Below are 25,681 nucleotides of genomic sequence, written 5' to 3' on the forward strand. Positions count from 1 at the left end.
CCACCGTGTCACCCACAGTTATCAAGCATCGATAATCAAGTATGCTATATAACACATGTACCATTTTCTGTTAATTATGTACCACATACTACCAATTAGCCAGAATTGATAACCAGGCATAAAGGATAAAGCATAACGTATGCAGTAGCATATATAACCATGCACATTTTATGAGCAAGCATTGGTAATCAAGTACACTATATAAAACATGATGCATGCAAGGCCAGTTGTATATCATGCACGATTATCAAGCACTGATATTCAATTATGTTATGCAGAATATGAATGGTGCTCTATCAGTTGTATGCCACGTAGTGTGGATTAGCGAGTATTCATAATCAAGCATATAATGCAAAGTTGAAATTGCGCACTTATAGGTCTATGCCAAGCATTATCTGTTATCAAACATTGATAATCAAGCATGACAATTTAAATACCATGCTCTGTCTGTTGTCAAGTATGTTGCATAAAACATAAATCATGTTCTTTTGGTTATTTACCAGGCATATCCATTAATGAGCATTGATAATTAAGCGTGTAATATAAAACATGAAGTAGACACTACATTTATCTATTATGCACAATCTATTATCAGCCATTGATAATAAAGTATTTTATAGAAAACATAAAGCACGCATTCTTAGTTATATATCATACACTATCGATTAGCGAACATTGATTATCAAGCATATAAAAAAAACTTAAGCATGTATCATCAATTACATGACCGGCACATTTATCAAACATCGATAATCAATAATATAATGTAAAGCACGAAGAATGCACTATCAGTTCAATAACGAGCACTTTCTATCATCACGCATTGCTACTCAAATATCTTATATGAAACATGGAGCATGTTATATCAGTCATATAATATGCACTATGATTAAGCATTGATAATCAAGCATGCAATATAAAAAATGATGCACTTTTATCAGTTACATGCCATGCACTAATGATTGCGAGAATTGTTAACCAATAATGTACTTTAAAAGTTGAAATATATACCATCCATATGCGCCATGCACTATCTATTATCAAACATTTATAAACAGTTAGCTATCAGCCTCTTATTGCTGAGCCAGGAAGGTTTTCTGCCTCGTAAGAGCTGACCAAGTTTGGAGCAGTTGCGTTTGGAGCAGTTGCGTGTCAACTGTCATCCTGACACCCTTGCTTCCCCTCGAAGCAAGTATAATCTTGATCCACTTCTTACTGCCTTGCTTTTCCCACTTCGGCATGTTTTCAACTTCAAAGACCTCGGTGGGTGGAATGACGACTTCTTCTTCATGTTCCATATCCGAAAATTCCCGGATGAGCACTCCTAGCTTGGTCCTTATTTCGAATAGCGTGTTGGCATCCGACCTGCTGTTCATGAAGCTAATGGCTATTGAACGCATTAACGAGGTCGAAGAAAACTGGCCCAGGCGGACGTCCTCTCCCTTTGTGGCGTTGAATAGGATCCGAACTCCCCTGAAGGTGATGTGCTGTTTTTGCTGAAACTTAGCTCGTGCTACAGAGAAGAGATAATGGAAACTTTTGAAATGGAAGTTCGTTTGATAGATGGTGTCGCTTGCTCCATACTTTCTGGTGGCTGCATTAAATTCCTCATAAAAACTGGATTCTTGAGTGTAAGCGTTAATAGCCATCAAATCCTCCCTGCGCAATCCTGCTGGCATAATGCAATTTTGCCCCAAGCTTCTGTTTGCACGTTCTCATACTTCGAGAAAATCGCTTCGGTCTTGCCATTCCTTTCTGATATAATCAATTGCTGCCTGGTCGGTGGTGTCTTCCTGGGTGAATATATAAGCGGCCGAATTCTTTGCCATGTCCAGTTTGATCCATTTTCCCGTAGCTCTCAGAGTTGAAGTTCGCTGGTCTGTGAAAGAAAGTGGATTTTACTCCGTCATGCGGCCACACCGCAGATACAAATGTGTCGGATCCCCATTGCCTCAATGTTATGAACCCTACAAATTAGATGGTGGAAAACAACTACATTATTCTGCCATACAATGTACTCTATTGCAATCAGATGGCTGCTTCTACAGCAAGACTGAACTCGTATCCTGTCATTCCCACTTGTGTCCTTCGGGAGAGACAGCCCATGTAGAATGTCCAAGAGTGGTCAATTTACTGGGAATCAGTATCGGAATCAGACCTTTACTATTGACGCATTAAATCACGTAGGTGATTCGAGAACTGCATGAAACATTAGTTAGGCCACAATGTGCAGTTCCGGAATCCACATTATAGGAGGGATGTGATAGCACTGAAGAGGAGATTCAACAAGGTGTCTCTTGTGCTATGATTGATACATCATCAGTAATTAAACATGTAATATAAAGGATGTTCTATCAGTTTTCTATCATTCACTAACTGAGATAAAACATTGACAATTAAGCAGTAATACTTAACATGATACATGCATAATCCACGCCTTAAGTTCACCCACCTTATTTCTGATACTCCTTGCGTTGAAGTATACGCACTTGAACCCATCTCTGTGTCTGCAAGTATTCCCTGTCAGTGCTACCTTCTTCACAGCCTCCCTATATTCTTGGACATCCTGAAAAACAGCTAACCTACTTCTGGACTACAAGTCCGGATCCCATCCCCCTGCCAAATTAGTTTAAACCCCCCGAAGAGTGCTAGCAAACCTACCTCCCAGGATATTGGTGCCCTTCTGGTTCAGGTGCAACCTGTCCTGCTTATACAGGTCCCACCTTCCCCAGAATGCAGTCCAATTGTCCAAATACCTGAAGCCCTCCCTCCTACACCATCCTTGCAGCCACGTGTTCAACTGCACTCCCTCCCTGTTCCTTGCCTCACTGCCACGTGGCACCGGCAGCAACCCAGAGATGACAACTCTGTCCGTCTAGCTTTTAGCTTCCAGCCTAACTCCCTGAGCTCCTGAATGTCCTCCCCACCCCTCTTCCTACCTCTGTCGTTCGTGCCAATGTGCACCACGACTTCTGGCTGCACACCCTCCCCCTTAAGGATTCTGAAGATATGGTCCGAGAAGTCTCGGACCCTGGCACCCGGGAGGCAACAAACCAAACGAGAGTCTCGCCCGTGTCCACAGGACCACCTGTCTGTCCCTCTAACTATAGAGTCTCCTATAACTAGCACACTCCTCCTCTCCTCCTTTCCCTTCTGAGCCTCAGAGCTGGACCTCGTGCCAGAGACCCGGTCACTGCAGCTTACCCCTGCTAGGCCGTCCCCCAAACAGTATCCAAAGCGGTATACGTATTGTTGAGGGGAACGACCACAGGGGATCCCTGCACTGCCTGCTTCCTCCCCTTCCCAACTCTAACTGTTACCCAGCTACCTCTGTTCTCTGGCGTAACTATGTCCCTGTAGCTTTTACCTATCACCCTCTCGGCCTCTCGAAGAATTCTCAGTTCATCCAACTCCAGCTCCAGTTCCCTAACGCGGTCTGTGAGGAGCTGGAGCTGACTGCACTTCCTGCAGATGAAGTCAGCAGGAGCATCGGTGGTCACCCCTACCTCAAACATCCTTAACGAGGAACATTCCACTGCCTGCGCTGCCATAACTCTACACTTAGTCTCCAAAACAAGAACACTATGTTGCTTACCTTTTTTTATGTTAGAGGAGGAGGGAGGGTGGGAGACACTACACATGTAGTGTCTCGGGTTCCTTCTCCACTCAAATAAACTTCCCGACCAGCTTTGCGCTCCGACTTCACTTCCGCCCAGTTACCGCCGCGGAGATAGTAAGTGTCAGTAAGTGAGAGAAAGTACAATTGTGCAAGTAAAGGAAGTGAATGGTTGAGTGAGTGAGTGAGTGTCAGGGATGAGTGAATGATTGAGTGATGGCCAGTGCCTGAATGCAACTGAATGAATGAGAGATGGAATGAATGAGTGAAATTGAATGAGTAAGTTAGTGAGTGGGTAACTGAGTGAGTGGGAGAGTGTGTGAGTGGGGGACTGAGTACTACTGGGTGAGGGATGGATGGAGTAAGTGCTATTGAGTAAGTGAGCGACTGTGCTAGTGAGTGAATAAGAGCCATGGAGTGAATATAAGTGAGTGAGTACCAGTCTGCGAGTGAATGAATGAGTTATTGTGAGTGAGTGAGCAATAAGGAATGCAAGTGAGTGAGTGGTGATGAGTGATTGAGTGAGTTTGTGAGTGTGTTAGTAAGTAGAGTGAGTGGCTGTTTGAGTGTCTGTGTAGGAGTGAATTCGTTAGCAAGTGAGTAATTTAATTCCAGCAAATATTGAAGTGAGTGAACGAGAAGAGTGAGTGAGTTCGAGTGATGAATTAGTAAGTGAGTAACTGGGATAAGTTAGTATGTGCTTTAACTGAGTGGGAACAGAAAGTGAATGAATAGATGGAAATGTGTGAGCAACACAGTGTACAAGTAAATGCATGGGTGATTGAATAAGTGAGTGAGTCCCAATGCAATTGTTACGTGACTAATTACGAGAATGCTAAATCTGCACTCAGAGAGGACATACGAGAAGGGTTATCCACTGACACAGGATGGGTAGACCTTAAAAACAAGATGGATGCTATATCTCTGATAGGACTTTACTGTGGGCCCGAAAACAGCCACCAAGATTGTGGAGAATAAGTATGTCACAGATTTTAGAAAGATGCAATAACAACAAAGTTGTCAGAGTGGGCGACTTTAACTTCCCCAATATTCACTGCGACTCCCTTCAAGCAAGAGGCATGAACAGGGCAGAATTTCTTAAGTGCATCCAAGAGGGTTTCTGGAAACAGTATGTGGATATTACAACTGGGGGAGGGGCCATAATGATCCTTGTATTGGCTAAGAGACTGGACATTTCAGTAGGAGAATAGTTCAGGAACAGTGATCATGACTCCTTAATTTTTAAGATAGCTATGAATTACGATAAATCACCACATTGTAGGAAGGTACTAAATGGGGGAAATGGGCAAATTAAGCCAGCTTCAGGCAGGAGCTCGGGAGTGCTAATCTGGAAGAGCGATTATTGGAACTCCACGTTTAACAAATGGGACTTTTTTTTCAGACCTGCTGATCGGAATTCAGGAAAGACAAGGATGGAAAAGTAATGGACGCTTGGATGACAAGGAGGGCTGTGAATTTAGTCAAAAGGTGAAACAAAGAGAAACCTATGTAAGAAGCCAGAATTGAACAGGGTATAAAGAAATTACGAGACAAATTCAACAGGGAATTCGGAGAGCAATAGGACGCCAAGAAATGACCTTGACAAGTCAGGTTAAAGCGAATCCTGAAGTGTACATTAAAAACAAGGGGATAACAAGGGAGAAGGTGGGATCCCTCAAGGCTAAAGGAGAGAACTTGTGCTTGGAAGCAGAGGATGTAGGCAACGTCAAAAGTCAGCCCGTACGTTACGTCACTTTTCACCCAAGAGAAAGATATAGAGGGTAGTGAGAATAGTGTCGAGCATATTAATATGCTAGGGCATTTTCAGAATAATAAAGACGTGAATTGGGTTTCTTGAAGAGCTTTAAGTTGGATACGTTCTCAGGGAACAATGGTGTCTTCCCCAGGCTGTTGGCAGAGGCAAGGGAGGAGATTTCTGGGTCCTTGATCAAGATCTTTGCATCCTCGGTAGCCTCTGGAGAGATCCCAGAGGACTGCCAAGTCGTTAATGTTGTTCCCTGTTCAAGAAGAGAAATAAGAATAACCCCACAGACTGCAAATCATTGAATTTCAAATCAATGTTTGGGAAGCTATGAGCGGGAGAATTCTTAGAGATATGTCTTACATACATTGGAACATATGATCCAATTATAGACAGTTAGCATTGCTGTTTATGGAACAGGCGAAAGTGAGGACTGCAGATGCTGGAGATCAGAGTCAGTATAGCAGGTCAGGCAGCATCTGAGGAGCAGGAAAATCGACGTTTTGGGCAGGAGTCCATCATCAGCCCTTCCTGCTTTTCCAGCACCACGCTAATCTTGTCCATGTATGGAGAGGTCATGTCATACTGACTTGGTTGGATTTTTCGCGGGGTGACAAAGAATTTAATTAATGGCATAGCAGTGAATATTGTCAAAATAGATATTATTAAGGCATTCAACCAAGTTCCTCATGGTACACCCAGAAGATTAAAGTTCTTGGGATCCACCGTATATTGACCACGTTGATTCGGAATTGGCTTGGCATAGACGGGAGGCAGTAATAGTGGAAGGGTTTTTTTCAAAGCTGGAGGTCCGTGACTAGCGGTATTCCACACGGATATGTGCTTGGTTCGCTGCTGTTTGTGATATATATATATGAAAACGACTTGGTTGAAAATGCACGTGGTTGAAAATTAACGTGGATGGTAAGATTGCAGACAACACTACAGTTAATTGCAGGTCGCTAAACAGCATTGATGTACAGATTGATCTTGGGATTTTAGTCCATACTTCCTGAAAGTGGACAAAGAGGAGATAGGGTGATAAAAAAAAGATACATGGCCTGCTTGACTTTATTGTTTGGGAATTTGAGTGCAATAGACAGGGTGTCATGCAGCAGCTTTATAAGACTTTAGCTAGGCCTTACTTAGAGTACTGCATTCAAATATTATCACCAGTTTGCAGGAAGGATATGGGAGCTTTGGGCAAGCTGCATGGATTAGACGGTATGAGTGATAACGAGAGGCTGGAAAGATTGGGTTATTTTGCCGGGAGCAGTGGACGCTGAAGGGAGACTAGAGAGAAGTCTATAAAGTTATGAGAGGCATAGATAGAGTTGGCAATCAGAATTTAGTTCCCAGAGTTGAAATGCCTAATATTAAGGGGCATGCACTGAGGATGATCGGGGAGATGTGAGGGGCATTTTTTTTAATACAGAGATTCGTAGGAGAGTGGAACACTCTGTCAGGAGTGGTGATGGAGGCAGATATGATAGGTACGTTTAAGGGACTGTTGATAAGTGCATGAATATGCAAGGAATGGAGGGGTATGTACCAAGGGCAGGCAGAAGATTTGTTTAATTTTGTGTCATGTTAGGCACAACTTATTGAGCTGAAGGTCTTCTGTTGCTATCCTGTTCTTTAACATAAAGAAAAATCGTAGCAACGTCTGTGGGATGAAATCAAACCTAGAATTTCAGTCGAGTAGCACTTCCTCAGAACTGTCACCTTCTATGTTTTATGTCCTATGACTGAGTTAGTGAGGTGAAAGGGTCGGAGAATGAATAAATGCCAGTGCGTAAGGGAGAGTATGAGTGAGTGAACCCCAGCAGTGAGTGAGCACATGTTATGAGTTAATAAATGAGTGAGCTAGTGTGAGTGAGTGAATGTGTCAGCGAGTGAGTGAGTGAAAGGATGGGTGAGAGGGTGAATGAGTGGGGCGTGGTTGAGTGAGTGCAAATGAGCATGTGAGTGAGTGTTTGAGTGAGTGAATAATTTGCCAGTGAGTGTCCATGAGTGACTGCTAGTGAATAAGTCAACATGTCAGGGAGTGCTTGAGTAAATGAGTATAAGCCAGTGAGTGTATGACTGTCAAGGAGGAGTGAATGAGGTGTGTGTGTGTGTGTGTGTGTGTGTGTGTGTGTGTGTGTGTGTGTGTGTGTGTGTGTGTGTGTGTGTGTGTGTGTGTGTGTGTGTGTGTGTGTGTGTGTGTGTGTGTGTGTGTGTGTGTGTGTGTGTGTGTGTGTGTGTGTGTGTGTCAGTGTGAGTGAGTGCCAGTGAGTGAGTGAGTGAATAGTTCCACTGAATGCGTGAGTGAGTGAGTGCATTTATTGAGTGCAAGGATTGATTGCAGTGACTGGCTGGATAGATATTTGAATGCATACATAAATCCAGGGTAAGCTGCAGCACATTGTCTGCGGAAGCCTGGTGGTAGGTTTCGAAGCATGTATGGTGGATCTATTTTAGCTCGGGTCAAGGAGCCCAGGTAAGGTAATGCGGTCACATCTGGGGAATTGCACTGCTGGATGAGGTTTGGTTGGAAGTGAGGATGATGTGGTGAATTCTTCTGCTAATCACTAAGTAGCAGCATAGACTCGGCTTTGGAATAATTTGAGGCTACCTCTTAACCATCACATAATGAGCTTAAATCCCCCGACATTGAATTCAGTTTTTAGTTTAAAGGACAGGATGAGGGCATTGGAAAGAAAAAAACAGAAAGCATGGGGAACCCCAGCATTTGTAGAGATGGACAAGCACAGAGTAACGGTTTCGAGTCCTGTGACACTTTGAAACAGTGCATTTGTGCAGACGAGGATTTCCAATGTTTCTGAGTGCACCATGTTGTCTCTATAGACAGTGCTCTGTCACTGTTGCGATAATTTAATATCAGTACCAGAGTATTAGAGAAATTCATACAGCGACAACGTTCCAAAAGAGAATGTCATAAATATTACAACGAATGATGTTCATAAGACTGTGGGGAAAGGGAAGAGTAATAGTCGGCTTATTCTGTTAACCATTCCATTATGCACAATCGGATCCTTACTTGTTGTGTCTTATTATGCTCTTATTATCATTGAAGGTTGTTTGCAGGTAGATTGGAACCCAACAGCGAGATAAAGAAGAAGAGTGACTGCACTGCAAGCTTTAATTTGGCTTTCTCTCCACAGACGTTTGCCAGATATGCTGAGTTTATCCAGCAAACTCTGCTTTTCGTTTTAGATTTCCAGCGTCTACAATTCTTTTTTTTTTAATTTATTGCACAAATAAGGGAAATACACTTCTATTGGCACCCACCAATCGATAATCACAGAAGCCTGGTTCAGGCAACTCTGTGGATTTTTGTTTTTTGCGCTGTATTTATTAAGAAAGGAAAATTACATAATCCAAACTTGTTTTCACATAGTTCTGAAAACGAGCAGACTGTCTAATTTGTAATTGGATGTTAAAAGAGACAAAATAAGAACAAGGAAATCTCTTATTGGTTAGAATAATTATGCTGAATTGAAAGAGCTTTGACAGGAGTAATCTTCTTCAAAAATGTTAATGCCCAAAGTTCTTGCTTGGTTTGGCTGCAGGCGAGAGTATTGTGTGCAGATTTGCAAGCCACATCATAGGAGAGATGAGACATAACTGGACGGGATGCAGAGGGGATTTAACAGGATATGTCCTTGGGCTCGAGAATTTCATACATGCACCAACATCAGCATGACAATATTACTCCTATACTCCTCACCCCCGAACCCAGATGCTTTCTCAATCAGCCCCCTATCCTGAAACCATTGACATCTAGTCTTGGACTCTTCAACCCAGGATAAATGACCTTAGCTAAATGACCTCGTTCTTGCCGTCACCATCCGAGGAAAAAGGCTCTCACTGTTTACTCCATACAATCCTCTGATTATCTTATGTGTGCTCAATTAAGTCACCTCTCAAACGTTTTTCCCTCTAACGAAAACAACCTCAAGACACTCAGCCTTTCCTCATAAGACAATCCCTCAGTACCAGGCAACACCCTAGTAAATGTCCTCTGAACCTTTCGCAAAGCTTCCACTTCCTTCCTATAACGTGATGATTAGAACTGTATGCAATAAACCAAATGTGGCCACACCAGGATTTTATACAGTTGCAGCATCAACTCGTCGCGCGAAACACAGTCCTTCTACCAATAAAGGCTCACACACCACATGCCTTCTAAACAAACTTATCAACCTGAGTGGCAACTTTCAGTGAACAATCTTTGATATCGTTTCCTCTACATTTCTGGTACTATTCGGAAGACTACAGAAAATTCCGAACAGGGTGGCCTCTCCTTTCCTGTTTGTAACCTCAGCCCATACTACCTGAGTAGACGAGTCCTCAAACATCCTTTCTGCCATTGTCAAACATTCCTTGACTATAAATGCCACACCTTTGCTCTGTTCTTATTGAAGCATCTAAATCCCAGAACCTGCAGCAACCATTCCCGTCCCTGCTCTATCCAAGTCTCTGAAATAGCCACAACATTGAAGGCCCAGGTACCAACCCATGCTGCATGTTCATCTACAGTTATTCCGGATGCTCCTGGTTTTGGAGTAGACACACTTCAAAACAGCTTCCTGTTTGCCACTGAACTTTTGCGACCATGAAACCTTATTTCTGACCTCACTACTCGCACCCTGTTGAACAATGAAACTGCCAGTTAGGCCCCAATCCGCCTGCTGAATGAATTTAATACCTCCCGAAGAGCATTCGGCAATTTTGCCCACAGATTATTGGTGCCCCTCTGTTTCAGGTGTAGACCATCCTGTTTGTAGAGGTCGCACCTACCCCAGAATGACACCAAGTTATCCAGGTATCAGAAACCCTCCCAATTGCACCATTCGTGTGGCGACGTGTTCAACTCTTCTCTCTTCTTATGCTTTGCCTCGCTAGCACGTGGCACGGCCATCAAACCAGAGACAACAACTCGGCTTGTCTCAGCACTGAGCTTCCATCATACGTTCCCGAATTTCAGCTTTACATCACCAATTCGTTTCCTAACTATGTCGTTAGTGCCTACGTGGAGCATGTCTTGGATCTGCTCCCCCTCCCCCTAAAGGATCCTTAAACCATGGTACAAGGCATCACGTGGGAGGCAACGCACCAACCATGAGTACTTCACATTTTTGGATCATTGGAAGCTCTTTTCGGTTCGAAGTGACCTGTACAAGAAGGACGTGTTGCATGAGAATTGGTAGGGGGCTGGATCATTGGAAGCAGTTTTAGGTTCGAATTGACCTGCACAAGAAGGACGGATTGCACCGAAATTGATAGGGGACTAATATACCTGCAGGGAGATTTACTACAGCTGCTTGGGAGGATTTAAACTACTACAGTGGGGGGTGGGAATCAGGGAGATAGTGAGGAAAGAGATCAATCTGAAATTGTTACAGTCGAGAAAAGAAGCGAGTCAAACATTCAGGGCAGGCAGGGAGAAAGCAGAGAATAAAGTAGGACTGATCAATTAAACTGCATTTATTACAATGCAAGAGGCCTAACAGGGAAGACAGATGAACTTATGGTATGGTTAGAAACCCGGGACTAGCAATTACAGATACATGGTTCAGGGAAGGACAAAACTGGCCGCTTAATATTCCAGGATACAAATGCTACAGGATAGGCAGAAAGGGAGGCAAGCGAGGAGGGGAGTGGCGTCTTTGATAAGGGAAAGCATTATAGCTGTGCTGGGGTTAGATATTCCCCGAATACATCCAGGAAATTTATTTGAGTGGAAATGATAAATAAGAAAAGGGTGATCAGCTGGAATTGTATTGTAGACTCCTTAAGAGTCAGAGGGAAATTGAGAAACAAATTTGTAAGGAGAGCTCAGTTATCTGTAGAATAATGAGGTGGTTATGGTCAGGGATTTTAACTTTCCAAACATCGAATGGGACTACCATAGTGTTAAGGATTAGATGGAGAGGAAGTTGTGAAGTGTGCAGTAGTAACTTTTCTGATTCAGTATGAATCACCAACTAGAGAAGGTGCAAAGTTTGACCTACTCTTAGGAAATAAGGCAGGGCCGGTGACTGAGGTGTTAGTCGGGGAGCACTTTGGGGCCAGCAACCATAATTCTATTAGATTTAAAATAGCGATGGAACAAGATAGACAAAATCTAAAAGTTGAAGTTCAAAGTTCGAGAAAGGTCCATTTTGACAAGAACTTTCAAAAGCTATTTGAGGCAGATATTCACTGGTGAAGGGACGGCTGGAAATGGGAAACCTTCAGAAATTAGATAACGAGAGTCCAGGTACAACATATTCCTGTCAGAGTGAAAGGAAAGGCTGCGAGGTATGGGGAATGCTGAATGACAAAAGAAATTGAGGGTTACGGAAAAGAAGGAAGCATATCGCAGGCATAGACAGGATAGATCGAATGAATCCTTCGACGAGAATACAGGCAGTGGGAGAATACATGAAAGAGAAATCGGGGGGCAAAAAAGGGACATGAGATAGCTTTGGCAAATCGTGATAAGGAGAATCCAAAGGTTTTTTACAACTACATTAAGAACAAAAGGGTAACAAGGGCCCCACAAAGATCAGCAAGGCAACGGCATTTGTGTGTAGTCGCAGGAGATGGGGGAGATACTAAGCGAGTATTTAGCATCAGTATTTAATGTGGAAAAGGACATGGAAGATATAGAATGCAAGGAAGCACATGGTGACAGCTTGAAAAAAAATCCATATTTCAGAGGGAGAAGTGATGTATGTCTTGAAACGCATAAACGTTGCCAGGGTTGGAGGATTTGATCTTTAGGAGAGGTTGAATAGGCTGGTGCAGTTTTCCCTGGAGCGTCGGAGGCAGAGGGGTGACAACAAAGAGGTTTAGAAAATCATGAGGGGCATGGATGGGATAAATACACAAAGTATTTTCGTTGAATGTGGGAGTTCAAAACTAGAGGGCATATGTTTAGGGTGAGAGGAAAAAGATAGAAAAGAGAACTAAGGGGCAACTTTTTTACACAGAGCATCTTACATGCATGGAATGCGCTGCCAGAGGAAGTGGTGAAGGCTAGTACAATTGCAACATTTAAAATGCATCTCCACTGGGTATATGAAGAGGAAGGGATCGGAGGGATATGGGCCGGGAGCTGGCAGGTGGGACGAGATTTGGTTGGGATATCTGGTCGGCATGGACAAGACTGAAGGGTCTGTTTCTCTGCTGTACATCGCTAAGACTCTATGTATCTGTGAATGTCTCATTCCCACAGAACCTCCGATCTGTCCCCGTAAGTATGGAGTCCCCAATGACTAATGTTCTGCTCTTCTCCTCCTTCCCTTCTAAGCAACTGGGACAGACTCTGTGCCAGAAACTTGTACCTCGTGGCTTACCTCGGTACCCAACCCCCGCCCCATTCCCGCAATAGTGGACAAAATGATATATTGTTATTGAAGGAATAGTCCACAGGGGATCCCTTTCCGGCCCCTGACTGTCACCCATCTGCCTTTTTCTGGTGCTTGAGGTGTGACTAGCTCCTTGTAACTTCTCTCATAACCCCTTGTGCTTCCCGAATAACCCGAATATCATCTTTTTCAGCAGCACTCTTCACGGTCCTAACATTGACTATAAGTCGTTCCCTGGAATGCTTTATCAAAATGCAACACCTCACATTCATCCAAATTAACCGCCACGAGATATTCCTCATCCCACTGGCGGAACTGGTCAAGGTCACATTGTGCTGTGAAATAAACATCTTCGCTTATCACTACACTATCAAATTCGCTGTTAACTGGAAACGCACAAACCATACGTCTGATGTCCACATCCAAACCATTTATACAAATAGAGTAGTGGAGATTGTGAGAGAACTGGTTGAAATGTATAAAATTTGTCAGGACTTTAACGGGATAGATAGATTTAAGAAAAGACCTTCCCCCTTGATGGATGGATCAATATTCGGTGGCATGGATTTCAGGAAAGGAGCAGACGTTTTCAGGGAATGTAAAGGAAAGGTTTTTCACCCAGAGAATGAACGGAATCAGGAACTCACTGCTTGTCAGGGTGGTAGAGGCAGAAACCCTCATTCTATTGCTGAGGTGTTTAGATGTGCACTTGCATTGCCAAGGCTATGGGGAAATAGGTTTGAATAGTTAGCTGTTTGGTTTTCACTACCACAGACATGATGAATCGAAGTACCTTTATCTGTGCTATCGATGAGTTAAGACTGAATGTGTCTGGGTGTCCAGTTTCATCGTTCACACTAATCTAGCACAGAAGTTTTTGACTGCCACACTAGCCTGAAGTTAAACGTAGTAAGCGATTTGGATAACCTCCAGCTGAAGTTATATGTCAGACTGAGTGGACGCTACCTGTTTCTACCTTAACAGGCTGCCTTAGAATAGCTTCCTTTGGATAATCTATTCACCCCAGGGACTGGCTCTGAGCTGGCTAGTCAGAGTCCATAGAAGAAGAAAACAGAAATGCATTCGTTAATTCTTAAGTGCAAACCATCCGATGCGGTCAGTTTGCTCATTGGCCTAAAAGATTGGCTTGCAATGTCATGAATTGTAGAATCTTGAAAGTGCAGAAAGAGGCCTTTTTGCCTATTAAGTCTTAACCAATCCTCAGAAGGGCGCCCCATCCAAACCAAACAATGCAATCCACCTAACCTGCCACAATGCTGGACACTACAGGGGAATTTATCATCCACCAAACTTACACATATATAAACTGCAGGAGGAAACAAGAGCACTCAGCAGAAGCGCTTGAGGTCAGTGAGAGAAGGTGCAAAACCCACGCAATCCTTCATCCGCAGCTGGGGTTCAACCCGAAACCTTGGACCTGAAAGGCAGCATTGGAAAACACTTAACCACCGTACCTGACGCGAGCAGCAAGCGTTCAACTCCTGTTCTAGCTGAAATTACCACGAAGGGCTCTCTTTCCTAAACTCACAATTTGCCTGAGGCATGGTAAACTCGGGTATTTTAACAGCAGTCACGTCTGTTTAATTAATGAGCAGTCGGTAATGGTGACTTTACCTTTAGCGTTCAATTCCAGAATCCTTCAACAACTGGAGAATGCTTGTCCATTTACAAGACTAATAACATTAACCAAAAATATTTCTTTTGACCTTACTGCAGACAGAAAATACTTACTCTCCAAATACAGAGAGAGAAGAAGAATTTTCCCCAAAAGCTGCATTCTCATCAGCTTTGGTCTGTCTCTTGGAGAAATTTTTTCCCAGACGTCTTGTTTCTCCTATATTGCCCACTCCTCCATGTTTCACCACAGAAATGAACTGTCGTCACAGCAAATGATTTTCGCCAATCTTGAAATTATATGAAAAGGAAATGTCAAACACCCAGCGTGTGAAATAGCACAACGGAACACGATCACAAACTAACACGGAAAGGTGGTGCTATAATTCCTGTGAAAATTATGTGAAAATGCCACGCAGCTAGCTGCAATCTCCCTATTTTTTGCCCATTTTTCTGCGTGATGGCGGGAGAAATAACAAGTACATTGGTGGCAATTTTTCAAAACTTGTTGGACGCTGGCGCAGTCAGAGCAGATTGGAAAACAACAAATGTGACACCACTGTTTAAAAGTGAAATCAACACAAGTTGGGGAGTTATAGACCAATTATCTTAACTTCTGTCGTGGGGAAGATGCTAAAGTCTATTATCAAAGAAGAAATAGTAAGGCATCTCCTTATAAATTGTCCCGTTGAGCAGACACAGCATGTGTTCATGAAAGGCAGGTCATGTTTTACTTTTTTTGGAATTCTATGCAGATATTACGAGCAAGGTAGACACGGAGGCCCCAGTGGATGTGGTGTATCAATATTTCCAAAAGACCTTCGACAAGATCCCACAAAAGAGGCTGCTGCATTAGATAAGAATGGAAGGTGTTACTATTAAAGTATTAGCATGGATAGAGAATTAGTTGACTAGAAAGATGCAAAGCTTGGGGATATATGAATGGTATTCTGGCTGGCAATCAGTGACTAACGGTGTGACTCAGCGATCAGTGTTGGGACTGCAATTTTTCGTAATTTATATAGCTGATTTGGAGTTGGGGACCATGTGTAGTGTGACACAGTTTACAGAAGACACTAAAATGAGTGGCAGAGGAAAGTGTGCAGAGGACTGTGAAAATGAGGGCAAAGGTCTGGCAGAGAAATACAATGTTAACAAATATCAAGTCATCCATTTTGGTAGGAGCAACAGTAACTATGATTATAACTATAATGGTAAAAAGATGCAGCATGCTGCTTTGCAGAGGGACCTGGGTGTCCTTGTGCATGAATCGCAGAAGGTTAGCCTGCAGGTACAACAAGTAATTAGGAAGATAAATGGAAGAATGTCCTTCACTGCTAAAGGGATTTAGTTTAAATGCAGGGAGGTTACGTTGCAGCTGAACTGGGTGATGGCGAGGCCACACCTGGAGTACTGTGTGCAGTTTGATCTTCTTACTTGAGAAACAATATACTGACACTGGAACGGGTGCAGAGGAGGTTCACTTTGTTGATTCCAGAGTGGACAAGTTGGTTTATGAGGAGAGACAGAGCAGACTGCAATTATATTCATTGGAAGTCAGAATAATGTGGAGGGATCGTTTGAAACACATACAATTATGGAGGGAATAATTAAACTAGAAGTACAGAGGATGCTTCTACTGGCAGGTGAAACTAGGAAGAGAGGGCAAGGCCTTGAGATAAGCGTGAGCAGAGTTTGGACTGAATGGAGGAGGAACTTCTTAACCCAGAGGATTGCAAACCTATGGCATTCCTTACTCAGTGAAGTAGTTGATACTACTTCAGTAAACGTTTTAAAAGCTAAGATAGCTTTTTTTGAACAGTAAGGGAATTAAGGTGGACGGTGAGAACAGGAATAAGTGGATCTGAGTACACGAACAGATTATCCATGATCTAATTGAACAGTGGAGGATGTTTGAAAGGCCAGACGGCCTACTCCTGCTCCTGGTTTTTAAATTTATATTTAAAGTAATTTTTTGGTTTTTTTTTTTGTCCAAATACTATTTTTGAACTCACTATTCAATTGAGTTTTCACAATTTTTCCAGGCCTCACAATATTTTATTGCGCGTGAATAATTATCAGAATTGCTTTCACAATTGTTTTCTGTGAGCACCTTCTGCTATAGACACTGCTGCTAATGAAATCCGATCCTTTTTCGCCATTTGCTTCTTTTGAACACTTCATGTTTTGTTGATTTTTTTTTTAAAAATGATCTGCACTTTTTCTGTGAAATGCAACATCTCCATTTCCTGTCCTAAACTGAAGTCTTCTTTTGCACCATGCCAGTAAACCCATCAACTTCTTTGGCTAGTATCTAATATACAAACTCAGATTGTCACAGAGTTACACAAATTGGGCTCAAGTTGATTTATCAAAAGTTAGCACAACACATTTTATTTATTTACTGTGTACCTCCACTCATAAAGGTGCATTACAATCAACTCACCAACGTCTCCTGGTTTCTCACAAGAGAAGTATTTCTCTCTCATATCCATATGTATGAATAAACAATTCCAAAATTAATTTGTCCTAATCTGACTTTCACTGTGGGTTAATTTGTTAAGCAAGTTTTGTTTAAAATGGCATCTCGTGAACAGGTACTCTAGATAGACTGGCAAAAATTATATATCTCAAAACTCTTGAATTTACTGTTTAATCATGTTGTACCCGTCGGGTGTAAGTGAGAAGTCTCTGCGCAATAGCTTCTTCCAAAGGCAAAGTTGCGTTATTATTAAAGTGATTTATGCTATAAATAAAGTTTAAGCAGCGATGATTTATGCTCCACGCATTACATTCCTATTACTAGTGTGTATTTTATAAATGATTATATTGACATCTGGATCAACTGGTATATTTGATCAAACGGAATTTTTGCTGAATTACAGCATACCAGGTCCCGCATGTGCCAGATAATAAAAAAGCTTGCTGTGCATATTCTTTCATGGTAGTTACTGCATCGTGGATTTCAGGGTTTGAGTTAGTAACTACTGGACTTCTCTATGTGTCTGAGGTAAATGATTAACAAGTATGTGTTTCTGTAAGCATGGTGGTTTCTTTTGAAAAGTATTTTGAAGCCTGCCTCGAGAGTGAATGGGTTCCGATAAAATAATGCCCTGATGCTAACTTAAGATTGTTTATGACCCAGCACAGGACCCAAAGTTTTGCTGGAGAGGTCTGAAAATGGATTGGTTTTCAGTTTGCTGAGGGATCCTTGGTTAATTCAAATAAATCTTTAGTTCGAATATTGAAATTCTAATCGTTTTCATTTTCAGTCCTGTAAAAGTGTTCAATCAAGATAGAAGTACTAAGGAGTTCGCCAAAAAACATAAGGTCAGAGTGAGTGAGCTTCTTCGATGGATGCAATAGAACCAAGCACTCGTAGAAAGAAATGAAGTCACCTTTGACTCTCTGGGACTGACGAAGATGAAGTATTGTTTTTCAGTCAGATGGAAAAGCAAAACCACGGTTATTAAAAGTAAGAGTGGTGAGGTTGACGTACCTGAAAGCTTCAGGGAGACACTGTCGCAGCTTCTAGTTTGAAATCTGAAGTCTCAAGTGTCGATAAAAACACCGAGGTGTCGATTACACTGGCACTGGTCTGTGTATTAAAGAAGTCATGTTTGTATGCTTTACAAAAAGTAGAGTTTAGTATTATATACGAGAAAGCACTGGGTGCGATGCAAATGCTGTGTGTATTTGCTTTTACTTGACAAAGGAGCTTTCTAAGATTAATATTGTTGGGAAATTCCTTTAAAAAAACTTAATTATTCTTCTTTTTACTGTACAGCGTTAGACTTCATTGAACTGCTAGTCCTGCAGTAATTGACATTCCAAATGTCGAGCACATAAAGCATAATGGGGGATATCACAAGAGTGACAGAAGTCATGGTGCCTCCTTCAACATCAGCAATCTATCTGGTGCCAGTGTGTTTTGGGGGAAAATAAGAAACATTTTGATCTTCGAAAGAGTGCTGAACAATCCTCTGATGATGGTAGGAGAGGGAAAAATGGATACCCTGATATCAAGAATGATTTCCAATTGTCACTGGCTGAGACGTTTTCGATGGATGGCTGACGCAGCATTGATCCAAGACTTAAAAATATGAAATTTTACCGTTGAGAGGCGGGCAGTGAGAGAGGGAGAGGTTCCAGGGAATGAACCCATCTTCTTCTTTGATGAAGACCTGCAGATGTCTGACGACAGACCGAGGAAAGAAACTCAATTTGTTCCTAACATAGAGCTACAAAGCTTTGGACAAAGCAACAGAAAATGATGTCAGCTTGGTTCTTTTGACTGGGGCAGAGTTGAAGTGTCGAAACGCCTCCTTTCTGTGATGTTGATCTCTAAGGTCCAAAGATTCAAAGCATCACACTATCAATATAAAGCTGTCACTTCTGATTCTCCAAACTACCAAAGAGCTTTTTGGTCATTCAATCATCATGGTCGCAGCTCGTATAATTCCTGTGTTTGTCTAATTAACTAGGATATTCATAAAACTGTAAGATATTGGTGCAGAATTAGGCTATTGCGCCCATCCTGTCTGCTCGACCACTTGATCATAGCCGATCATTTTCCTGCTTTCTCCCCTTGACCTTTGATCGCCTTCCTGATCACGAACTGATATATCTTTGCCTTGAATATACACAATGTCCTACCCACGACAGACTTCTGTGACAATAAATTCCAAAGATTCACTACCCTCTGGCTGAAGAACTTCCTCTTCATGTTAGTTCTAAATCGTCGTCTCTTTATCCTAATGCTGCGCCCTCGGATCCTCGTCTCTCCTATTGTTGCAAACATCTTCCCCAGTCTCACTGTATCCAGGTATCTCAGTATTCTGCAAGTTACAATGAGATCCCCCCTCACATTTCTAACCTGTCTCTTCTACTGATCCAGAGTTCTCAGTGTCTCCTGATATGATAAGCTCTTCATCCCCAGAATCGTTCTTTGAAACCTCCAACTATCCCTTCAAACTCAACATATCTTCCCTTAAATACAAGGCCCAAAACTGATCATATATTTCAAAAGCAGTCTGACGGGATTCGTATGCAGCCAAAACATTATATCTCTGGTGTTATATCTTGGCCGTCTTGAAATGAATCCTAACTGCCAACTGGACTTGCTTGTTAGTATTAATGGAATCATGAATTAGGACTCACAAGTCCCATTATACATCATATTTCCGAAGCCCTTTCCCATTTAGAAAATAGCCTTTGCCTTTATTACTCCTTCTGAAGTGTATAGTCTCACACTTTCCTACAGTAGAAGCCATCTGCTACTTTTTATGCCCAGTGTCCTAATCTGTCCAAGTCGCTTTGCAGCCGCCCCACCTCTTCAACGCCACTGATCACTTCACGTATCTTTGTGCCATCTGCAAACTTTGCATGTACTTTCAGTTCTTTTGTCCTAATCGTTAATACATTGAATCCAAAGTGGTGCTTTTAACAACCTGAGTAACCTATCAGAAACCTTCCTCAAGTACCTATGTTCGAAATTGTTATTGCCCACTTCCAAAGCCAATATGGGTTTCTACTTTGACTGCCGTTTGTAATCTTTCAGTTTGCATTGTTAGTAGATAAATGGTATGACTCTATTTTATCTTACATTATTTTGCAATGAATATCAGTTTTGTTGTTGAATCAGAATCTGAAGCGTTGTGGCTCACTGATTAACACTACTGCCTCACAATACCAAACAGCTGCATTCGCTCCCAGCGTTTGCATGACTGTCTTTGTGGAGTTTGCACATTTTTCCTGCCTCCGTATGGTTCATTTGGGGGCTTCTGATTTCCCCCATATTTAAAGTTGCACAGGTTTAGTGATTGGTCATGGTTCGTGCAGGATCATGGGGATACGCTGAATTTCCGTGGGATGCTCACTGGAGGTTTGATGCAGACTCGGATGCTGCCTGAACTGCTGTGCTCTTCCAGCACCACTAATCCAGAATCCAGTTTCCAGCATCTGCAGTCATTGTTTTTACCTCAATGGCCAAACAGCCTTTTTCAAAATTTAGAGACGTTATGATTCAATTTTTATTATTAAACAAGAGACCACGTTGTAAAAACATATCATATAAAGTTGTAATCTTTCAAGCCAGTTTCATGTCTTGTCCAAAGATAATACAGGTTAAATTCTCTACAGTGTGGAAACAGGCTATTCGGCCCTGCAAGTCTACACTGACCGCCGAAGAGTAACCCACCCAGGCCCACTCTCCTACATTTATCCGTAAATGGCACACCTAATGATATGGGTAATTTAACACGGTCATTAACCTGTACATCTTTGGATTTCGGGAGGAAACTGCAGCACCCATAGAAAACTCACGAAAATAAGAGGAGAATGTGCAACTCCGCACAGACGGTCACCTGAGCTGGGAATTTAACCCGAGTCTCTGGTGCTGTGAGGCAACAGTGCTCACCACTGAGGAATCGTGTCATCCTGGCACAAGCATGTTCTGAGATCATACAGGACCAAGATTCGTCATTCCTGTCTCGTGGCTCATAGACAGAGCAATTGCCCTTCTGGTAATTTAGCATATTATGCAGTTGACAGCAGTCAGAAAACATTGCAATCATGCCAAGTGAACAAGCGTTTAAGGCATTAAGGAAATCATCCTGCGATTATTGACCCAATACTAGTTAAATACACACATCTACGCATCCAAGTCCTAATTAAGGAATAAAAAGCTATTTACCTTATTTCTTAAAGGCACAAAATAAAAGTCCATAATTTGCTAATTATCCCTGAGTATGTGTAAATGTATTTTTGGATCGAGAGTTTTAGAGGAGGCAATGATTGTATTATTGCATAATCAAGAGAAGATTAGTCCAGACACCCCTGTGATTAATCCAGAGGTCTGATTTCAAATCCCAGTATGACAAATGGTGGAATTTTAAAATCATATTTTTTAAATCCCAACCATTCTTGATTGGGGAATAATTCCCTAGTTTCCGTGCTTACCTTGTTTGTCCTAATTGTGACTCCAGATCCACAACGATATGGTTGACTCTTAACCGATGTCTGAGGAAATTAACAACGAAAATCAAATGTTTGTCAATAAATGTTTGAATTTGACACTGAAGCCCACATCCTGTGAATGACTAAGTAGCAACAAAAGGCCACCCTGCCTTCAGTCACAGTTGTGACATCCAGCGTTCACACATTCATTGACATCTAGATTCATAGAACCCCTGAAGTCCAGAAAGAAGCAATTCAGCCCATCCATTCTGCATTGACCACCATAAGACCATTCCAACCACCCCATCCTCCCTCAAGTGAGTTTTACCATGGCTAACAAACACATCCCTTGATATGTCACTGCAATTTACCATGGCCATCCCACAAAACCTCCCACAAACTCTTTGAACAGGGGAGAAAACGCACACAGACATGCGAGAACATGAAAACTCCACACTGGTAGTCACCCAGGTCTGGAATCAAACCAGGATAACCAGCCCTGTGAGGCAGCACTAACAACCACTCTTCCACAGTGAATCTCTATTATTCTAAATAAAAAATTTCCAAACCCTGTCTTTCGCAGTGGGACTTTAACCCAATTCTTTCCTTCTGTCCTCTGGCTACAAAATTATAAAATCCTACATTTTTCCAAAAATTCTCAATTCCAAAGACAAATCATATCAGATTCAAATCATTACTGGTTAATAAGTAAAGAGTCCAACGGATGCCGGACATATGTCCAAAATTAACTGAGTGTCAGGAATCCGAGGGCAATAGGTGAATGGTACTCCATTAATGGAAGCCTTGTGTCCATGATTTTGCAGAGTTAGGTTTCGGTTCTTTGTCATTTGTTCGGTATGCATGTAGAAGGTTTGATCAGTAAAGTCACAAATGATACACAAATTGGTGACGTGGCAGATGGCCATAAACAAAATTAAACCAGAATAGTGATAGCTGACACATTTTGGAAGAACTAACAAAGTAAGGAAGTGCACACTGAATGGAGTCAGCTCAGGAAGCCGACAGGATCGGGCAGACCTTGGTGTACAAGCCTACGGACACTTGAAAGATATCATACAAGTTAGAAACGTGGTTCAGAAGGCATTTCGGACATTTATCTTTCTCAATCAAGGCACTGATTACAAGTGCACGTTGAATTATGATGGTAGCTGTGCATAGCACTATTTTGGTCACTGTTGGAGTAGTGTGTGCAGTTCTGCTCACCGCCCATGATGTTATTTCGAACATAACGCCCAATTAAACAAATTTCTTCTGCCTTCCCTTGGTCAATTTCCCTCCATTCATTGCATATTCATGATCCTATCTAAAATTGCTTTAAATGCCATTTATCCTATCTGCCTCCACGGTGTTCCACACTCCTGCCACTCTTTGTGAAAAAGCTTTCCTCCACCTGTCCTTTGAAATTTCCCCCCACCCCTAAAATGCATCCCCCTAATTTCAGGTACTTTAACTCTGGGCGAAAAAAAGAGTTCTGATGGACAACTCTATCTATGCATCTCCAACATATATAGATAATAATCAAGTCTCCCCTCAGCGTCCGCTACTCCCAGGAAAGCAATCCGACTTTTCCTAGTCTCTCCTTAGTTCATATCCATCAATCCAGACAGAATCCTGATAAAGTTTCCTGCACGGTCTCTAAAACCTCCACATTCTTCCTGTAATATAGTGAACAGAACATGGCGTGACCTGACCAAAGCCTTGTAAAACTATGAAATGACATCCCGACTCTCGTACTCAATGCCCCAACCAATAAAGGGAACCATGATTTATGTATCGTCTTAAAACCTACTGACCCACCTATTGATGTTTCCATCTAAGTTATATATAGCCAGGAGAGGTCTCAGTACTGATACCTGTACAACACCATGACTCACGGACCTCCAGCCTGAATAGACCCTTGCACTACTAACCTCTGTCTTCCATGGGCAATCTAATTATGAAGCCACGTGGCCAAGTCACGATGGGTCCCATGCATCTTATTCGTTTGGGCGTGTCTGAAATGAGAGACCTTGTTGAAAACCTTACTAGTATACATGTAAACAGCATTTACTGCGCTATCCTCATTGCTCACTTTCATCACCTCCTTGAAAGATTCAATTATGATTTGGAGGAGCCGGTGTTCAATAGAGTGAACAAAATTAAAAATTATACAACACCAGATTATAACCCAACCGGTTTTTTTGGTGGCACTAGGTTTTGAGGTCCTGCTTGTTTACCAGGCGATTGTGAAGCAGGATCAAAAGACACAGAATTTGTCGCAAAAAATTACCGTGTCGTGCAGTTGAAATGCTCTATTGAACAAATTTAGATGAAGTATTTCATCTTTTAGAGTGGGATTGGTAGTTTCGGTTCTTTAATATGTAAATCTCAGAACTTCTTTTAAGTCACATTCTCAAGATAGCTTAAGATACTGTAAGGAAGGGTGCCATCTCAGCTCAGACAATGCAATAAATATGTGAGGTTAAATTCTGTCTGCATCCCAATTTTGAGTCAGACTGGTTCCATTTCTGAAGTGGAATTTACAAGACATTACATGCTGCATGACACTGTAATCATTTGCTATAAATGCTGTGTCTTATAATCCAGCTTTATAACCACATGATGAAGAAGCAGCGCTTCGAAATCTAGTGCCTCTAAATAAACCTGTTGGACTAAAACCTGGTGTTGTGTGATTTTTAACTCAATCAAGTTAGTAGGACATTACGTTGCCTGCACAAAGCCATAGTGACAAACTTAATTTGGTCATGCTTTTCAAATGAATGTAAATTTTATCCCTAAGAATTCTCTCCGAACGTCTCTGAACCACTGATGGGAGATTCACTGGTCTATATTTTCCTGGATTATCCCTATCTCCTTTTTTGAACAGAGGACCTGAATTAGCTGCTCACCTGTCCTCTACTGGATAATGAGGATACATAGATCTTCGTCACGGCCTGAACAATCTCCTTGTTTGGGTGTCTGAATAACCGGGAGTAGATACCAGTGTGTCCCGATGATTTATCCACCTTATCCACCTCAAGAGACACAATACCGTTTCTTTCTTGACTTCAATATACGGTAGCATATTAGCATGCTCCACACAAATCTCACTATCCTCAATTTCCTTCTCCTGGGTGAGGACTGAGGAAAGCTATTCACTTAGGATGTCGAAAACATTCTCTGCCTCCAAAATTCCACCCTTTATCCTTGGGTACCTTCTCCCTCGTTATCCTCTTATTTTTAATGTCTGTATAGAATGTGTTAGGCTTCTCTTTACTCCTGCCAGCAAAGTCACTTCATAGTCCTTTGTTGCTCTCACTAATTCCTTGCTTGATTCTTTGCTGCTGTCCTTATATTCCACACGTGTCTTGTCCAACTGCAGCTTCCTAAAGCTTTTGACTGAATTCATAGCTTCGCTGATTATGCAAGAGACCCTTACCTTGCCATATTTGTCCTTCCTCCTTAATGGAACATGGCTGCCCTGAACTCTCATCAATAGATCTTTAAACAATTCCCACGTGCTTTATCCGAACTTATCTAGTCACGTTGCTCCAAATTAACACTCACCAGCTGCTGTCTAATACTGACATAATCTGCCCTCTCCCAATTTGTTACTTTTCCACAAAGTCCTGAATTGTTCTTATTCATAACTACCTTAAAACTGAAGTAGGTATGATCTTTATTTCCAAAACACTCTCCCAAAATACATATGAGTAGACTGATGAAAAGATAAAGTCTTAGCAGATTATATAGCTGCCTTTTCATGAGACAGACAGAGAGAAAGAGAGAGAGAGAAAGACAGGGAGAGTGAGAAATAGAGAAATGACTGGTGGTGGTTTAATCTGAGGGTCATTACGCCTTAGGCAATGGGAGAAGTTGAGAAGGAGAGTCTTTCGTTGGTAACCTCAGCTGCTGCAGGACATGGGTCCTGACTGTTGGCAGCACTGTGCATTTCAAACTAGCTAACCAAGGTAACCAATTCCTCCTGTGATTAAACTAGAGACGGAGTGCAAAAGAAATTAATCCACATGTTGCCTGTGCTGGAGAGATTCACCTTTGAAAAGAGACTCAATAGTCTGTGGGTGCTTTCGTTAAAGAAGTGAAGGCTGTGATGATAACTTATTGAATTTCTGAGGGGCAAGGATCAAACAGTTTTAGAGAGGCCTCTCCCCTCAGTGGAGATGTCGATAGTCAGGAACAGACCAGGGCACTGTACCATAGAATCTCTATAAATTTATGAGCCCAATCGGCTTCCTCCAGAAGGCCCCAGTAACAAATCCAAACATCCATAGCCGCTCCAATGATGACCTTCCTTCCATCATTCGTACGAATATTAGCTGTTGATTGCAT

The 25,681-nt window shown here is 42.1% G+C and overlaps 1 pseudogene; it reads right to left on the minus strand.

Moving 5' to 3' along the window:
• Nucleotides 1-605: 605 nt before the first annotated feature.
• LOC122544132 (uncharacterized) lies at nucleotides 606-25,681 on the minus strand (annotated as a pseudogene).

This window comes from Chiloscyllium plagiosum, unplaced genomic scaffold (genome assembly GCF_037043375.1).
Source record: "Chiloscyllium plagiosum isolate Xiang-an unplaced genomic scaffold, Cpla_swu_hap1 HiC_scaffold_40, whole genome shotgun sequence".
NCBI classification, from domain to species: Eukaryota; Metazoa; Chordata; class Chondrichthyes; order Orectolobiformes; family Hemiscylliidae; genus Chiloscyllium; species Chiloscyllium plagiosum.